General features: G+C 42.4%; 1 protein-coding gene across 7 annotated transcripts in view; it reads right to left on the bottom strand.

The window, feature by feature from the left end:
• Nucleotides 1-14,372, bottom strand: part of SOX5 (SRY-box transcription factor 5) — a 422,924-nt gene that overhangs the window by 239,223 nt on the left and 169,329 nt on the right. The window lies entirely within an intron of this gene.

Genomic DNA, 14,372 nt, shown 5'->3' on the forward strand with positions numbered 1-14,372 from the left:
CCATTTTTTAAAACATATCTTGAATAGGTCAAATAAACATTGCTGTTTTCTCTTTCCAGTATTTTTCAAAAAATCTTGAGTAGCATGTAAACAGGCCAGAGTCAATGTGGCATTTGCAACAGACTGTCAATCATTAAAAGCTAACAAACCTTTGCAAAGCAGGAATGCAGCAATAGAAATCCATTGTGAACTAACAATAGGCTACAGAACCTCTAGGCACCAAAAGCAGACCGCTTTACTTTTAAGTCTATTGTCAGCAAACTCCATGACAAAGCTTTTCCCCTTCAGCTAGACAAAATATTCGCTGTAGTATGCTGGTAAAGAAACAGAAGTCTTCTGTCTAACTAGTAGAGTTAAAGCAACAGTAGCCTGGTTTCTGAAGCCCACAGAACACTCCAGGTTCACTGCAGGCCACTATGTTAACTACCAATAAGAGACACAGCTCAGCTACAGAGGAACTTACTAGTTACTCTCCTTATAGTCCCTTCAAATGAATGTCTCTGCTGAGACCATGTTATTGGAAGAAATCAAAGTTAACTTTCTATGCATAAATCAGGATAGGAGTGTTTAAGTTTAATGTTATTTTTGGGTGGTTTTTTTTTTGGTCTGTATTATTTTGTCAATGAAAACCTAATGACGTTAATGAAACAACTCATGTTACAAATTATTGTTCTCGCAACCTGACTCTACCAGTAATTCAGGAAGAGCTGCAACAAACAAGGTAAGAATAATGAATTCAATGGACAGCCATGTATCAATGACTGAATTTCTGCTAGAATGGTAAAGATCTCAGTAGGAAATTCATGATTAAGGATGTGAAAGGCCAAATGGCAAAATCCCAATAGTAACGATGCATCTGTTCATTAATGTGTGAATATGAGTAATATGAAAATTTAACACAATTATAATCCCCTCTGCAATGCTGATGGCATAAAATAGATTGTGGTAATCTAATAAGTGTTCCCCATGTTGAAATACTGTATGTTAACTATTTAAAATAATACTACATGGATTTTTGTTTAAGATACATATAATCATGTTTAATTGACATAGAAAAGTAGTTTGAAACTTCTTTTGATTTGAACTTTGTCATATGAGGAACTTTAACAGAATTTCTCTCTCTTTACAGTTTGCAAATATTTTTATTTTTTAAAAAGTATCATGTTTTTAGAGACAATAGATAGATACTACCCACTCAAAAGAATCATTTGCAAAAAGTTTTGCATGCTCTGTCTTTAAAACAATTATAATGTATGTATTATATCCACTCTATAAAATAGGTTTGAAACAGATAAATACTAAAAATAATTGCCCTAAAAGTTACAACTGTAGAAACTTTCACAAACTAACTAAAAGCCAAGAACATTTTGTTGAGAGGTTGGGCTAAGAAATAACTCAGTGACTTGTTTGCAAAACAGGCATACATTATACAATTTAGAAAGTTTACAAATGTACATATGGAAATTCATGGTATGTGTACCAACTACGAAGTTCGACTCAGTCTCGTGGTTTGAGAACATTACTGACAATTGGGAACTGCTATTTCTCATCACTATTCTGACACAGCCTCTCTTCACAGATTTGGGAAATCACTTAACAGCTTCACTTGATTTTCACCATCTGTAAAATGGAAGTGGATACTGTAATAATTTTTAGCCACCTAGCACGTGGACCAGGACCTCACTATGCTAAGTATTATACAAACACAGATGCTGGATATGCTATGCTACGTACCATGCTCACTTAGAACTTCTCAGTAACTTCCCTTGGCACCACCTTTGGCGCCTGAGTGCAGGTATTGCCTACTTTACAGGTGAGTACCGATTCTTTTATTGTTGACGTTATTTAAGTGATGAAACTGCACCCTCTCCATCTGGCTTTTGGCCAACACAGCACTGGCAGCCCAGAGAAGGGTTGCAGTGGAGAATCCCAAAACAGAGAGGCATGCCTCCTTGCAATCTACACTTCAGTGCAAGTGTCTTATCTCTGTGGAAAGAGTGGGGCTTACCATTTCCCACTGGTCACCTTAGTTGAAGAGTGACTTGGCATCCTGGCTTCTGTGAACTTACTCTGAAGTGCCTATCTCCCCCCATTCAATGTGTAGGGCGCCTTGGAGACTAACTCAGGCTTTCTGAACCCCAAGGATTTTCAAGTTCTACTGTGTATCTAGCCTTTAGGATGGGGTTGTCCTGGGAGTAATACTGTCCCCCTTCTCTCCCCTCAAGACCACTCCACCCCTGCTCTACCGCCACCCTGCCCCTTTCCTCCCCCAAAGCTCAAACGCAGCTCTGCTCCTTTATCCGAAGCCACCTCCCCAGAGTGACACACGCCAGTGGGTTACCAGTAGCTGTCCAGGATGGAAACAAGAGTTGCCCCCTACACCCCACATTCAACAGTGGTAAGAGCCAGAGTGACTCAGCATCCACTGCGCTCCATCCCACTGTGGTGAAGTGTAACACAACAGGTTGGGAGAGGGTGGTGGTGTCGAGCAGAGGAGGCTGCTGGATTGCTCTGGTTCCCACCACTGCGAAGAGTACAATGGGTAGGGGGTGATTCTTGCTGCCACCCCATGCCAGGCCCCTCAGGTAATCCCCCAAGACACCTTAGGCCATGCAGAGCCCATCCATAGGACAGTTAAGGAGGCCACCATGGGGCCCGCAAAGCACGGGGTCTCGGGAGGCCACCCTGCACCATCATATGGTTGGGGCAGCTTTGAGGGTGGGGACCTGTGGCTCGTGGGCCAGATCAGGCCCCCCCAGTTTAATTTGATCCAGTCTTCGAGCAAGTCTCTGTCCTGTGGGCTGGAATTCCCGAGCACAAGTGTCACATTGCTCAGTGATGGTGGGGAAGACCCAAGCCTTGGCGACCTCCTTCCTACATACACACCACAGGGTTGGAGCACGACTTGTGCCCAGTTAACTGTGATTGAGAAATGGTGGGTTTTCCCTTTGTTTTTATTACCTTGGCAGCACTGGGAGCAGGTGAGTAGTGAAGGGTTTATTTCTGGTTTTTGGTTTTTTTGCTTGTGTGTGGTCCCTCCTCCCCCAGTTGACTTTTCTGTGGATCGGGGGCCCCTGACAACTGAATAGAAAAAAAAAAAAGGATTTTCATCGTTTTATCTAAAAAGTACTGATATACATGCAGAATAGCCAGGAGATTATAGTACTTACTCACAGGGGTGTTATGAAGTTAATACTTGCAAAGATTCTCAATGATTAAAAGCACTCCATTAATGCTAAGTGTTATTGAGAGTTATGGCTAGGAAAGAGAAAGAGAAAAAAACAAAATATGGAAAGAATAATAGGAATGCTCAAATAAATAGTGGCAAAAGAGAAGAACAAGGACAAACAGATTTCTTTGGACTGAAATAAAGATTAATTCACAACAATTACTTTTGGGTTTTTTCCTGGTTGTATGTTTATCGGTCATTAATTCCTTCATAATATATTTACCCAGCATTTTGCTTCCCTTTTTTTCACCCTTGCCTCCTTTGCTTGCATATGCTTCTTCGCTTCAATGCCTATGGCAATACCCAATGGTGAACGGCCTTCCAGCTGTGCCAGTCATTGTTACAGTAGTGTACTGGCTCTTCAGTTCATGTTCATTCCCAAGAACTCTTGCACCTTTCCCTTCTCAGTGCCAAATACTCTCAAGACTGACTCCCTCAGATGGAACAATGAGACCTGAAGACTGATGCCAGCATCCCTTAATTCTCAAATAGAACTGCAGTGCCAGAAACAAAACCACATTCTCTCCAGTGCAATTCCTCTTTAAAGCAGTCCAATTTGTACATGTATCTACACACACACACACACACACAGAGAAATGTGCATGAACATATGTTAAGGTTCTCCCAAAATACTAAATAAAGGCTCTAAGTAAAAGAACAGAAAAATCACCTTTGTAAACTAATTTTGTGGGCTAAACATGCATATCAAAATACAGGTTGCTCTTCTTAAACCTGGTACTCTCCCGTCAGACCACAGATGTTCCAGGACCAGAGGGACCCAGTGCTGGAGCCAGAGCGGCATCTGTGGGTCTGCGAGGCTGAGGCTGGCACAGCAGCCTGACCAGGGCCAGAGCCTCTGTTTGCCTCGTGGCAATATAAAAGCCAGAGCTGGAGCTCCCACCTGCCCAGCAGAAGCACAGGGATGGGGATGGAGCCCCACAGCAGCACTGGGGAGCCTGGGTAGAAGCCAGTCTTCATGGAGTGAGAGGCTGGGGCCACTGGGGTAGAAGCCCTGAACCTCCCCAGGTTTGACATATTTTCTTATTCACGAACCCACAGGTCCTGATCATGACAGACCAGAGAGGTGCAACCTATACCTGTTCTTGGTTTACTTGAGTTTAACTGTGCTTCATTGACATATTTGTTCCAAATTCCTCTTTATTGTTTTTTTAATGGTTTTCATTTTGAGAAGGGAACTACTGAGTTCAAGGCCTAGTTTATGCTAGCTCATCAGGATAGTTCTACCACAGGAGTCAGCAACCTGTGGCTCTTTAAGGAGCCACCTGCAGCTCCAAGCAGTTCGGCCATTGACTCCTCTTGCAGCACCAGAGGCTGCCACCACTTAAATAAAAAAACTCTAAGTTCAGTTGCCTCCTGTTAAACCAACCTATTGAGTTGCTGAGCAGTCAGTTGTGGCAGGGAGCCCTGGAGAAGAAATCTGCGGCTGGGCAGGGAGCTGCCCGCACTGCAAGTGAGGAAAATTTAAGCCCGCAGCAGAGCTGGGGGGAGGAGCAGCCAAACCTGCCCCTGCCAGAGCCGTGCAACCATGCTAAGAAGGAGAAGGCAGGGAGGAGCAGCAGAGAGGAGGGGAGGCAGCAGCCATGGAGGATCAGCAGCAGTGTGTGGAGATCATCAGCAGGCAGGTTAATCATGGGGATCGCGGGTTGCATGGCAGGTTTGGGGCTGAGAGGGGTTAAGCCTGGGGATGTGGGGGCAGGTTTGTGGGTGGGAGGTAAAGCCTGGGGATACAGGGTGGATTTGGGGGCTGAGGCGAGTAAAGCCTGGAGATGGGGTAACTTAACTTTCTAACTGGTACAAATCATTGTGTGTGCGCTGTTCTTACACTAGGGCTACATCTACACGTGCAGCCAACATCGAAATAGTCTATTTCGATGAATAACGTCTACACGTCCTCCAGGGCCGGCAACGTCGATGTTCAACTTCGACGTTGCTCAGCCCAACATCGAAATAGGCACAGCGAGGGAACGTCTACACGTCAAAGTAGCACACATCGAAATAGGGATGCCAGGCACAGCTGCAGACAGGGTCACAGGGCGGACTCAACAGCCAGCCGCTCCCTTAAAGGGCCCCTCCCAGACACAGTTGCACTAAACAACACAAGATACACAGAGCTGACAACTGGTTGCAGACCCTGTGCCTGCAGCACGGACCCCCAGCTGCCGCAGCAGCAGCCAGAAGCCCTGGGCTAAGGGCTGCTGCCCACGGTGACCACAGAGCCCCGCAAGGGCTGGAGAGAGAGTATCTCTCAACCCCCCAGCTGATGGCCGCCATGGAGGACCCCGCTATTTCGATGTTGCGGGACGCGGATCGTCTACACGTCCCTACTTCGATGTTGAACGTCGAAGTAGGGCGCTATTCCCATCCCCTCATGGGGTTAGCGACTTCGACGTCTCGCCGCCTAACGTCGATTTCAACTTCGAAATAGCGCCCAACACGTGTAGACGTGACGGGCGCTATTTCGAAGTTACTGCCGCTACTTCGAAGTAGCGTGCACGTGTAGACGCAGCCTAGGCGTGACAAAAACTATGGTTTGACGTTATTTATTAAGGACTGTCTCATATTCAAGTGCATTGTGACTACAAGTATTGATTTTGTAACCGAATTTGAAAAGTGGCTCTTCTTGCCATTTCAGCTGGAGACTCCTGTTCTAGTACATCAGAATAGCTCAATGGTTAGAACACTAGCCTTGTAAACTCAGGGTTGCAAGCTCAGCCCTTGAGGGGAGCCTTTCAAGTGCATGGGGTGGTTAGATAGGCCCTCCTGGGAGTGCAGAGTCTGGACTGGATGAACTCTTGAAGTCCCTTCCAGCTCTATGAGAGATGCAGAAACCTGTACCAACACTCATTACTTTCAGCATAGCCTGAAGTTCATCCACATTTAATTTTATCTCCTACTAACCAAATTCTCCAGCTTACTTATTCCTCTTTTTGGAGAGACCCAAACCTCCAATTATTCTAGTTCTATCAGCATAATGGCAATGTGAGTACACAGGAACCTGTACTCAGACGCAGTCCACCAGTTGCAGTCCCAAAATGCAACATTCCCTTCAGGACTGACCTGTCTGGTAGCCCTTTAAAACTTCACTGCCCCAGGATCACAATAACCAGAAGCTCACCTCACTTTTAAATGCCCAGCGAGATCTTCACCACCACATCTGTGGCTGTTATCTGCTAATTATTTGCTGACAGAATGGCTGCTGGCACTTAGTCCCATGCTGCTGCTTGGTTCAAAGAGAAGATGCTCAACTTCTTTGCACTGTATGGAGAGGAGTGTGTACAGGCAAAGCTCCAGCATTCCCATAGGAATAAAACTATTTACAGTGACTAGATAAAGGAACTGGCAAAACTCAGATACTCCAAAGATAAGTCTCCAAACCGTGCAAAGGGCAGGAGCTGAGGCAGAACCATCCAAAAGTAAAGGACAGCAAAGAGTTCCAGATAAACCCACATGAATTAGGTCTGTTATAACTAGCTGGCTGCTATATTCTCACAGAACCCTGTCACTTTGCCTGTAACCACTGTGCACACATCACATCTCTCCGAGGAGGAAGCCCCTGTGAAGCTGTGGAGGAGAAAGGCATCTGGCACTGGCCAGCAAGTGGACAACAAAGGCAGAGTACAAGGGGCACAGCTGACATAGGGAGAGAGATACTGAACAACAACAACAAAAGAAATCAGGATGGAGTGCGCACACACACAACTGGGACAATCATCCCACTGAACACTGTGGCACATAAAATACTGTGACTGGAACAGTCTGTTAATTTTTACATGCAGCCTTTAGTCTATAACAATTTCATAAAAGATTGGTAACACCTAAGATTCAATATTTTCCCAGAAGCTACAAAGCACAGATACTTTGGCCTGGACAACACAGTATGCGTCACCCTACTCCATACCAGGTTCACTGGGAAGATCATCACAGAAAATTGCTTGGCTACATGTGTTCCCAAGTGGCTTTTAGAATTCTTAAACAGCTCCCTTCTCTGGCAGGATCATACCTCCCCACCCCCATTCCTGCTCCTTGAGACACCAACCTCTCCACAGTCCTTTTGAGTTGGTTCCCACTGCGCTCTACTCCAGTACACAAAAGCACAGGGAACAAAGAGAACTGCTTTGATTATAAGTCCTGTCATCTGAGATGCACTGACATACAGCTTCTTGTTGCACTTTTTCAAACATCGTTACAGGGTGTCGTTAGTAAAGGGAAAATCATCTTTTATTATTATTATTATTATTATTATTTGCATGATGGCCAGCATGTTGATAAAGTACAAGTTGTCTGAATGTCAAGATATCTCTATTGCAATTTTTTTGCATTGTAGTGCTGCCCATAGTGCTGGAAAATAATTTACACAGCCAAAAATGGCTGCACAGATCAATAAAAACATTGAACAAGTGTTTAAAAGTTAATAATCACTTCTGTTCAGTCAAGAAATACACCCTTAATCATCTGGTTATTATTCACTAATATGCACATACAAATCTTCCGTAAAATATTTCTTAAAATTAACTTGTTAATTCGTTCAAAAATAGTGAAAGCAGTATACATATACAATACACCACGAGCTACTATACTAATTATCACATTTTCAGGGTATTGCCAGGTATATTCTTGCTGTGAGTGAGTCTTGTCAGGAGACATCACCACTTGTCCTTCAGTCTTCCAAAGGCATACTTCACATTCATTTCACAGCTACTCAGGCAACAGTTAAACCTTTCCTTGTATCCCTGCAGTTTACTGGTACATGGTTTCACGCAAAGCCTTGCTTTCAGGTTGTCAAACAGTTCAGTGTTAGTAAAAATCTGGAAGCCATGGCCTTTTCCAGACACGCCAACATTTATGTTAGTAATGCACCTACAATGATTCACCAAGTCTCACATAACCATCAAAACTGCCCTCCCCACTTTTGGTTTATATAACCAGACACTAGGGGGCAAGGGTGGCAAGTATTGCTCCAGCACCACTAGGGAAGCTCTACTCCTTGAATCCATTTATTATTTCCTGCACTTTGCCTATCCTGGCAGAATTTATTTTACCTCCTTTTTACCTCATGATGATCACTACCCATGCCAACTTTTGCCACACCAAACCAACTACTCATTGATAACATCTGTGGTTTCAAACTTCCACGTGAGCATTGTCATTCATTGCTCCACTGCAAAGGCAGGGTCTGTGTTGGCAAGGCTGCTGATAAGAGGAGATGGGTAAAGAGAGCAGATGCCTGAGGGCCTGGTGATTTAAAAGGGCCAAGGGCTCCCAACCACAGTAGCATCTGGAGCCCCAGGCGTATTTAAATCACTGCTGTAGCTACAGTGGCACATGCCTGTCAATGCTGATGGGCTGGATGGAGGAGGCTAGCCCCCCTGTCCCACCCCTTCTACCTGACATCCCACACCTTCCATGGGCCAGGAGCTGCCCTGAGCCCAGCAAAGTCTATCCTCAACCCTGTGTCTTGGTATTCCTATGCTGCAGGACAATAAAGCATTCAATACACAGCTCTAGGAGTGTGACCTTCTGCAACCAAAAATTCTGGAGTCACTATTGGCCAGTGATTTTTTTGTGCCGGTACTTGCCAGTACTGAGGACTGGTACTTTGGCAGCCCCACCCATGGGCACTGCTATTGGGTATTCCATGTTTGCAGGAAGACCAGTTTCTATTGCTCAGTGGATGGCACAGAACCACACTTCCCCGAGTGCAATTATTCTATGAAGAACAGCTGTAACAGTATAGCCTCTGCATTCATTGTTCAGTCATCATCCTCAGCTGAATCTCTTTGAATGTCATGTTCTTGCATGCACAGCAAGTTCAAATACCCTGTCCTTCCACTGTAGGAAGGAGCTGTGTTGCTCTCTGCCACATCCATGTTTGTATTAGCCAAATGAGACAATTTTCCCCAAGACAGCATTCCTAAAGACACTAGGAAACTTACCTACCGGGCTTGTCTACACTACCAAGGAAGGATGGTAATTAGGGTGTTGGGAGTTTACTAATGAAGTGCTATGGTGCGTAGGCAGCACTTTATTAAGCAAATTCCTGCCCCCCGCGGCAGCTTCGAAGTTTTAAACTTCAAAGTACCGGCTTGCGTCTAGCCACGGCTCACCCACCAGTACTTCGAAGTTGGCACTTCGAAGTACCAGTGGGTGAGCAGCAGCTAGACACAAGCCAGTACTTTGACGTTTAAAACTTCGAAGCTGCCGCGGGGGCGGAATTTGCTTAATAAAGTGCTGCGTATGCACCGCAGCACTTCATTAGTAAACTCCCAACACCCTAATTACCATCCTTTGTTCGAAGGAAGGTGGTAGTGTACGCAAGCCCCCTGTGCAACACAATTTTTGCTAATACAGTTTCATGTGGTGTGAGCAGAATGTACTGACATAAGCAGCTAAATATGAATACACTCCACTGATAATTTCGTGTTTGGTTCTCTGTCAACAACCTTTTACTAGTACAACTCTCAAGTAAAGTGCCCCCCAAACATATTAAATGACATTAAAAGAAGAATAGTCTCAGAGAGGTAACCATGTTAGTCTGTATCTTCACAAAACAAAAAGATAGTCCTGTAGCACCTTAAAGGCTAACAATAGAAGAAGAAGAAGAAGAAGCTGGGTCTGTCCTACAAAAGCTCATCACCTAATAAATTATTTTGTTAGTCTTTACCGTGCTAGAGGACTGCTTTTTTGTTTTATTAAAAAAAGAAGTATGTTACCAGCATATTAACCCAAAAAAGGTGTTCAATTCTTCAGAGCTATTTATTTTAAATAAATAAATTAATAAAGTGACTCTCCAGTTGGTTCTACAACCCAATATGAATAAATAACAGAAACCATCTAATTTTCAGTATTGTGCATCTGTATAAAGTTCAGAGGCAGCATTTTCCTTTCTGCCTTTCCAATACTACAAGTACATCAATAAGCATGTGTGAGGGAAAGAGTGGAATGTGGGAAAAATGTCTTCGCTATTGACGGAAGAAAATTCTGCTCCATACAAATTCTAATGCCTGTCTAATTTCAGTCAGATAGCAGCAGCAGTCACTGAACAGCACCAAAAGTCAGTAGTCAGACACATTTTTAGTATTTCCAGAAACTATTTTAAAAGCAACTACATAAAAACAGACACATCTAGAATTTAAAACATGAACTCTCAGATTAGCTTTATTTTTCTATCTCAGTTAGATCAAAGCAAACAAGCTCCCCTGAAATATTTTCATATTAGTACCACCAATATACTAATTTTCAAATTAAAGGCTCGTAAGAAGCAATTAATACTAGGAAACAAACATGCTTTTGGTCTTCTAATTTTTGGCATTTGTAGAAAATCACTGGTATGTAACAGGACTTAAAAGCATACTTTGGGATATATGTATGTACATTAGCACTGAACATTTTTTAAAATTACTGAGGTTTTAGTGCTACTGTTTATTTACTTGCTAGAAATTGCTACTTATTTCCCTACTTTTTAAGGTACTAGTAAGTTAAAATCTCAACAAAATCTTTAAAAAATGAGTAATGTTGTAAATATGACTAGCATATAGAGCACTATTGATAAAAATTTTTTAAAGTCCACATTCAATGTTTATTTCCACTTCATTTTCAAATACAAGCCATTTTACTAAAGTAAAAATCATCAGCAACATCATAACACTTGACACCTTTCCCCTGAAGATCTCAAAGCACTTAGAAAAGATACATAGTGTACTGTAATCTCCTTTTTAGAGATGGAAAAAAATGAAGCACAGGGACTGTAAGTGACTTGCCCCAAGGCACATGGCTAGGCCTTCCATGTAGAACAGAGAAAAGAATTTAGATTTTTCTAACTCACAGTCTGTGCTTTAGCCATTGAGCCATATTGCCTAAAAGACTGTTATAATATTAGCACAAAAATTTCAGGGCTGGAAAAGACACAATTGATTATCAGTGTCCAGCATTCTTTCTAACCTCTTTCTAACATGAATACTATACCACAGAACAAGAAAAAAAAGTCTTAGCTGTCAAAAGAAAGAGCACGATTACAAAAAGTAAAACAAGAAATCTCTACTCTTGTCAACAATTCCCACTTGTTGATGGTTGTTTGGTTTTAACTAGCTCTGTTCTCAGAGTGACATGCAAAGATCAGTTCGTCATCAGACATTCCCGTAGGTTTCTGGCTCTGGTTCACAATGTACTCTTGACAGCAAGCTCAGGGAAGAGGAATCTCTTGCAGGGGGTAAAAGGGGCTGGAGGAAAAGTAGGTTTCACCTACTTTAAGAAACACAAGTCCCACTGCAGCTGCACCAAAGTACATGTTACTTGACAAATCACTGGTTCCTTCTCCTCCTGCTCCCCTCACAACACACACACACTTTTTTTTTTTTTTTTGACAGCTGTCTTCCTATCATCCCAACAGGTGCTATTAGGCCCTGAACAATGGCTAAGGCTTTTAAGCCACTGCTGTTGACAAGTGAAAGGAAACAACAAATGGCTCAGCAGCACTCTTCTCCCCGGGTCACTCAGCCAATGGTAATAGTTATTATTTTTATTTATTAGCTCTGCGGCACTGTCTTCCATTGTGCCTCCTCCCCTTTCTGTGCAGCCAGGAGCACTTTAACTTTTAATAAAAATGGGAGAGCGCATAGCTCCTGAGCTAGCGCTTTCTGTAAAGTGCATAGCTAATGAAGGTTGTCCATTTAGATCTGGATAATTTATGATGTCAGCAAGTGTGGGTGGGGAGGGCTGAATCAAGATTCAGCCATTCGTTACATTGTGAGGAGTAAGAATGAGTTTTTGTGGAAGCAGGGGAGATATAAAGAGAGATTTTTAAAAATATTTATTTTTGAAAGATAGTTGCGAGGTTAGAGAATAAATGAGACAGTCTCTGTTAAGGTTAACACTATTTTCTTTGGTAAGCTTAACATTTCACCCATGCGTGCCTCTAAAGAGAATTAACGGCTGACATAAAACAGGAAGTACGCACTATAGTTCCCTAAAAAGAATGTTAAATGAACACATTTAAAAACTATTATTTATGGAAAATAAGATCTTAAATAATGCATCAAAACATGTTATCCACCAGGGAACCACTACATCAGGAGCCTCCTATGGCAAGCATATATATTTGCTAATTAAGGGACTAATTGTCAAAACACTGCACAGCCAGTAAGCTCCATCAAATGCAAACCCATTCATTGTGTGGATAAAACCATCTATTTGCGTGGGTAAAACTGGTAATTTAACATGCAAACCAGGTAATTCCATGAACAAACAGAACAAGTGACCTGCACATGCAAATGTGGCCTTTGTAGAGCTCACTCAAAGCACCTGGAATCAAAAATTTAACTTGATATTCTAGGAATGACTGATACAGGGCCACAAGTGCTGTGGCCAAACTGAACTCTGCCAGCTGAGAATATGGCCCTAAAAATTTACATTTTTAATTGTCATCATAATGTTGTGAAAGAGGCTGTCTGCTAAAAAGAATATTGGATTATGACCATTCTTTGAAAGCAGACCCTAATGAAGATACCACTGAAACAAGTGAAAATATACTTTTGGAGCTGTTCATAAAATAATACAAACAATAAGAAAGATGAAAAATGTAAGAACAGAAGACAAAAAAATCAAGAAAATACACAGTAGATTGAGACTTCTAGTCTCTTTAAAAATATGACAGACTGTTTTACCACTGGAAGTGAGAATTAAAGCACATACGCCTGATGCTAAACAACTACACATCCTGAACTCCTCTTGTGCAACATATGTGAAAACACAATCTCAATATCTGTTTGCCAGATGCCAAAAAAGATATGAATAATAAAAAAGACAAGATTTATATGATAAATGAGAACTTCTCAAGTGCAGGTAGTTTCACAGTAAACCTGAATGGTAGTTGTAATGCAAGTGATATTTGCAGGAAATCATTATGTCAAATTAAATAGAAATTATTAAAGAAAATGTCATCTTTGGATTTGCTTAAAATAATCTTCCAAGATTTTCACACAGGCTTCTCCACCAAAGTACAGCATTCCATCTGCCTTGTTCTGTTTGTTCTCACTTGTCGCCATTCATAGATTTTTTTTTTTGGACTGTGTTATTTTCGGTTTGAGCAGGGAGAGGAAATACACTGGGTATCCTTTTGATATAACATTTTTCTTCATGACTTTGGAAATGATATCAGGATGCACAAGTGGTGCAGCCACATAGCAGTTATGACAAGTCATCCACAAACAAGTGAAGAGAAACCAAAAGAAGTCTATTATCTGGGGTTCTTTAACAACAGTTCTGTACAAGTCAAAAAGGAGAGACCACAAGACAAAAAGAGAGGGAAGGGGCAAGACAGAGCTGAAGGGAGATCAAGAACAAGAGAAAGAGAGAAGATGAAAAGAAACAGGAAAAGAGGGACACAAATGCTACCCAACAAAGAGGTCAAAGAATAAAAGAGTGAGGATACCTACACTTACTGGGAGATCAGTGCTGTGGCAATTGATCCTTGGGGATGGATTTAGCGTACAAGGTAAGGGTAGAGCAGGGGCAAAAAAGAGGTGGGGCAGGGGTGGGACCTTGGGAGGGGATTGTGCCAGGCCCCCCACACCCTAGGAATGGCTCCAGCTACATTAGTCACACAGTTGGAGTTGAATAAATTAGGTCGACATGGCCTGTAATGTAGACCTGACCTTGTTGAAGCACTGCAGCTACCCCCTATTATTATAGACCCTACCACTGAATTAACCTCTTCCACACTGCTGCACATACAGACCTCCTAACCAATCTAGATAAATATGAAACAGAAAAAGCAAGAAGGAGCAACAATCAAGTTGTGTTGGTGGGAAATGCAATACAATACAAACTGAGGCACTAGGAATTTCTACAAAGCAGTTCCAATGCTATGAAGGGGGCAGAATTTTTATTTCTCTCCTGTCAAAAAGGTAGTATAATCAAGCCTTTAGGATTCTTCTTGAGCAATGATGTCTTTGTGAACCAACATTCAACCCCAGAAAATGACACTTCCCACTGCAGAGAATTAATTCATCTGCATCTGGAACAGCTTTGTGGGCTACCAAAAAGAATAATCCAGGCAAAGGACAAGAACAGAACACCATTCTTCCAAAAATTAGGATCATTCACTTAAAAAGCAAGCATGGACATA

This window comes from Carettochelys insculpta, chromosome 1, assembly GCF_033958435.1.
Source record: "Carettochelys insculpta isolate YL-2023 chromosome 1, ASM3395843v1, whole genome shotgun sequence".
NCBI classification, from domain to species: domain Eukaryota; kingdom Metazoa; phylum Chordata; order Testudines; family Carettochelyidae; genus Carettochelys; species Carettochelys insculpta.